This window comes from Lampetra fluviatilis, chromosome 33, assembly GCF_964198595.1.
Source record: "Lampetra fluviatilis chromosome 33, kcLamFluv1.1, whole genome shotgun sequence".
NCBI classification, from domain to species: Eukaryota; Metazoa; Chordata; class Hyperoartia; order Petromyzontiformes; family Petromyzontidae; genus Lampetra; species Lampetra fluviatilis.
Window position 1 is genome coordinate 9,145,489 of NC_136307.1, and position 5,944 is coordinate 9,151,432.

Here is a 5,944-nt window from a genome sequence, read left to right on the forward strand (position 1 = left end):
GGGTAGGGGGCGAGGGGCGGGGCGAAAGGGTCGGTGGGGGGGCGAGGGGCGGGGCGAGAGCTGAAAGGGGGGGGGTGAATGCAATGGATAGAGCGGTGGGGGGAAAGTGGGGGGGGGGGACCGAGGAGCGCGTGGCGAGTGCGGGGGTTGGGGTGGGGGAGCGCGAGGCGAGAGCGAAGGGGGCGTGTCTAAGAAGGGGCGGAGCGTGTTGGTTGGAGGGGACGGGGGGGGGCTTGCGCCCTCCCTCCCTCCCTACCCGCTCGCACGCACGCGACACCCGAGCGCGAGCGTCTAATGCCCACCACCCCCTCCCCCGAGCGAGTGGCCGAAGCCGAGGCCCACTTCCGCCGAGTGACGTCACGCCGTCTTCGGCAATCTTCGGAAGAGGACTCGGTCGCCCGCGCGCCGACTTGGTGGGGCCACACAGCGACCAACCCCCCCCCACACCCCCAAATGCCCCGCCCCCTACCAACTCGTGCCCCTCCCCCGCCGAGAATGGGGGGCGGGGGGGGGGTTTACAATTTTGCATGAAACTTTCAAGAATTTTACTTTCTAATAAATTAATTTATTACAATTTTCGTTGTGGGGCGACGTTGAAATGTTTTGCACGGGGGTATCAGAATACTGCCTAAAATAAATGACATTATTGTTTTTTTCCCCTCGCCTGACTAAATGAAGGGTTTTTTTGTTTATTAATCGGTTACCCTTGAACGGTATCCAGATATAATCTCTGACACTCATCGTGTTATGTTTGCACACACCTCCCTCGCACTTTTGCACAATCGAAACATCTATTGAATTAGGCCGCCTGCAGTCTTTCACGAATTAGGCCAAACGGACCCCACCACCTTGTTTTTTAATTTATTTTTTTATCCCCCTTCAAACTCAGCGGCGTTGAGGTTCATATTGGCAAAAGTTCACTTGGCGCTGCAACTTTACACGACGCTGTTCGAATTCGGCTAAAACGTCGCACGAAACGAACGCAATTTCACATTCACTGTAATTTGGGGCAATGTCGTTGCCCTGGATATGGTGGCTTGCGTTGCCCTGGCAACCGCGATAGGTGACACGGATGTTGGGAGTTTTGTGACACAAAAGCCACTCAACTTTCGTGTCCCCTGGACCAGAATTGTGCTGCAACATTAATTGCCCCCCACCCCCACCCACCCTGCCCCTCAATTAGAACAACAAAAACAAACTACACAATTCGCAGGATTGCGTTTACGTCCAGTGATAATTAATTTATAATCAGTAGTGAGTTAATTGGCCCGTGATTGTTCACCTGAGGAACTGCAACTGTATTGCTGCGCAGATATTAATTGCTCACACTTCTTAGCACACGTTATGATTCGACTGATTATGTGAAGCAAACCTGCCGCAGTGGGTTTTCGCCTAGCTAAATAAAGCATGTTCGTAAATATTAAGTGTAAGTGGCTGAGATAGAGATGGAACCTTTGATAAAAAATAATAAAACCATAGAGTCCTCTTTTTAGGATGTAGCATCCCCGATTAGCAAGTTTGGCTATATAGTATCTCCGATTAGGACGGTTGGCTACGTACGATGCAAAATAGGTAAAACATTCATACATTTTAGGCGCCAGTTTCGGTGATTAATTCTGTAAACTGTTTCGACCATACATGGATTTTATTAAACACAGCTCTCACATTGACAAAGCAGGATTGAGGCTGGTGATTACCCCATGGATATGGGACACACTGTCTCAGTAGTATCAGGTGTTATAGGCTTTGGCAGCGAATTGGCCAGGAGGTGGCAGTACAGCAATGGATTTTGGAATCCAGCCGTATGATGCTTTGAGTGCGATCTCCTCCTATGCCATTGCAGGTTATCTCCAAGATCTCCAATTTCCTCCCACACGAAGCCCACTCATTAATAATGGAATTGGCCTAACATCCCAAGAGTCCCAAGGCTCGGTGATGCTTTCCCGTGTAAATTAAAGGCATTATTATCACTCATACACCGATATCAACAAATCACCTCGTTATTCGCCCGATTTCATCACAGGGGGGCCAAGGCAGCGATATGTTAACTCCCTTGGCTGGTATGCAAGGAGGTCGTGGGTTTGATCCCAACCCTGACGCCTCAATATTTGGAGTTTTCATGTTCTCAGCGTGGTCGCGTGGGTTTTTCTCCAGGTCCTCCGTTTTTTCACTCCACATTCAGAAACACGCGTTTAGAGTATTGGGCTGCTGTACATTTCCACGTGATAAGCCACTTCGCTGAGCTATCATTTGTGGCCAGGTGGCTTCTGAAAATGTATCTATACATCTCGGTAGGCCTTACTGTGCGTTATCATAGGCAGTACCGTGTCAAGTAGTCTCGCTGTGGGCTGCAGAGGCGAATTTCAGAACAATTCAACGCTGTACTGTTCTTCTATGCTCCCCGTCTTCACCAACCCGCACTGATCAGCGGGGTTGATTTATGAATGGTCAAACAACCCCCACCGACCAACATGGTGGATTGAACATACTGCCTGTACACGTCCATGCTGTGGGTTTGACAGTGGGGTTAGTTTTAATTGTGTATCACACTGTGACGCCATTCCAAGTTTACCCTCACACACAGAGAGAGGTGGGAGGGGTGGGGCTTTTTTATTTATACACGGAGCTGTGCGAATTATTTATAGTGCCCTGGAAATGTGGAATTTCCACGTCTGTCTCAGGGCCACCCGATCCCAGTTTGGGCGCGGAGACGACGTGTCAACGTTTGCTTTCGACTGTACGTGTCGTTTTGTAAATAACACCAACTTATTGGTCTTTCTGTTGTTTCGGCGTCAAACATGGAAAGGACTAAAATCTGCCAACTACTCCTTGTGCCGGGTTTAAGTGCAACATCTGCGCAAACTAAGTTAGACTTAGTGGCGAGATTTCGATTTAAAGCTTTCGTGACTGCGGGGATTCATCTTCTTGGTTCTTTCGGTAAAGTCACGTAGAAGGGAAGTAATAAAATAATACAAATAAAACATAATAAAATAATTCTCACGACGTTTCGGCCACAACGCAAGCAACCACCAAGCTTGGTGGTGTTTCATTCTTCACCTGAGGACGGCTGCTTGCGTTGTGGCTGAAACGTCGTGAGAATTATTTTATTATGTTTTATTTTTTATTATTTTATTACTTCCCTTCTACGTGACTTTACCGAAAGAACCAAGAAGATTAGTGGCGAGATGTTAACTACATCGCCTGGTATGCAGGTCGTGGGTTCGATCCTGACCCTGACGCCTTTACTGTATATTTGGAGTTGGCAGTGCCTCTCTCCTCTGTCGCGTGGATTTTTCTCGGGGTCCTCTGGTTATTCCCTCCACATTTAGAATCATGGGTTTAGAGTATTTGGCTTGTATACATTTCCACATAAGCCACTTCGTTGAACTATCATTTGTGGCCAGGTCGTTTCTGAAAAAGAGCTACATAGCTCAGTGGACCTTACCTGGTAAAATAAAAACAGTTTAGTTAAGACGAGAGGAGACGGAGTGATGCATTTAAGCTGATCAGGGGTGCAAATGATGATCAGTTAAATTCAAACATACGCGTGCATACCTGTAATGACCTCTTCTATACAGCTACATAGGTATAGAGGTCACACAGATACACATAACAACAGCCGCCGTTCGCCACTTCATCGACGGTGACATCACCACAGCGATGGTGCCAGGCTAGGTGCACTCTGAGGTCACGCGAAGCGTTTGAAGTCTCGCCGGCAGCAGGTCACCACAGAAGTGATCGAGGTTTTGTGGGTCAAATGACACGAACACATACGCGCACACACACACACTCTAACACCAAATACTCTCAACAGTTACCGATCTCAGGAAATGCTAAACAAATACATACCACGAATACCGAAGCCCATTTTAAAACTTCCTGTTTCCAGTTGCCCTAGCCTATTTTTGGTGGATCGGTCAAAACTGGTACTTCTGGGAGGAGGGGGGGTGGCGGTGGGGGGGGGTAGTGAGGGCAAGTGAATGCTGCAAGACAAACTCCCTTTTGTGATACCACTCTCCGTGCTACTCTGGGTTTTAAAAAAGTGCAGTGCAGCTATACGCTCTCGATGTGCCACCAAACTCTGAACTCCACGCCGGGTGTTGCGAGATGCCTTTTGTTTGTGGCCCTCCGTGCTGACTCACGCGCCTCCGTGTTGCATCGCCGTGCGCGCGGTAATTCCCAATGACCGGCGTGTATCAGTTTCCCTCCTGGATTCTGGATCACGGCGCAAGGTCAGCGCGCGTCACACGCTCAGCTCGCGCGTTCTGACTGCAGGCCAGGTTTTGCTAGGGGCCCTTTGTGTGTGCCAAGCGCTGCTGGGCCAAACACTGTCAATTAAGCTCGGGATGACCCAGCGCCCGGGATGGACTCCAGATGAGTGTGGATTATGGATTTCTGCAGGGCACCGCATCGCCGAGAGGCATTATCCTGGAACGCCACCTGCATTCACCGCATTGTGTCTCTATTCAATACCAACCCCCACCCCCACAACCCCCAAAGCTTGTGCAGTGCACGTCGCTCTTGCAAAACCTGGAATGGATTCCTGGATAGTGGACTCTCGTAAAGAGCAGCTGTTGTCTTTGGGTGCCAAGGTATAACAAGACTTTACATACTTTTCCTGAAATGTAAATTATTATTTTTCTTACTATTGTCTCTAACCATGGAGGCTTCCCGATGCATTCATCCAGCAGTGGATTCACCATGGCTGATTATGCTGATGATATATTCTGCCCAAGGCTCACCGAGCTACAATAAAGTAATCAAGTGAACAAAGCTACGGCAAACATTTTGAAACTGGCTGCCTTATTCTGAGCAAGCGAACGCCGGTTGACATTTGCACCACGATTGAATGAGTTGATGTTGGTCCCTATTGACTGGTACCTGAGCCATTGTGCTCTCAAACCAGGCACATTGGGCAGATGATGATACTGTGTTATAATTCAGCTATGGCATCATCGTCATCATAATCATTATCCCGAGTCATTTAATTGACTTGCTTACCCCGTCGCCATCCCTTACAATCCTGCAATCCCACCATCAATTGTTCTCTTGCGTGGTCGTAATTTCTGGCCCATTCTCTCCCTTAGTTGCCGTTTCCTCACCGGTCTCAACCTTTTTGCAAAATCCCTTCTAGCCACGACGCGTCCTGCCCGAGCCCACTTGATTGCCCTGCACGTTCACTCGGATGCATCTGGTTTGATTTGGTTTACTGATCCGCGTGCGACTAATCTACCAGTGTAATTCCGAGCACGCATCTCTCATTGATACATCTGCAGAACCGTGAAAGGTGACGGCTAGGGGCGAGGCCTTCGTCTAGCAGTGGATCGATCGTGGCCGATGATGATCTCTCCTTCCTCATTTGCGCACTTTAAAACAATTCATCTTTCATTTTTTGTATGTTGATGCATACGATCCACATGTGCAAAGTAGGCTTTGGGCCTGAGCGAGCCAGCGGTAGAAATGCCACGTTTCTATGGAGATAACTAATACGTCCATAGCTCAACAATTGCTGACTCTCCTTTAAACCGTGAACACGTATCGACCACGTGGCGTCTCTCATTTTCTGATTTGCATTCCGTTCCGTGCTGGATGAAGACTGGATGAAGACCTGTCCATTCTGTGTGGGTCATGGAGGTTATTTGAACACACCTCACCACGCTGCTCAGTGCGAGTTGGTGAATGTGGGGGAGGGTGGGCGGCAGGCCAAGGACCGATTCAGATATCCCTCGCCGCTGATGTCAGCCGTAGCTGGGAATTTAACTCAGAATGCCGGATTCATCCAGGAAAATCTCACCGAGTAATTAGGAGGGTCCTGCTACATTTCGGTGTTGGCTGATACCATGAGAGTTTGACTTCGTGTGGATGGAGAAGAACCCAGAGAACACCCAGCGTGCATATGCGAGGAGCTGGCACTCGGCACTGCCATCTCCTGGCCACACCACAC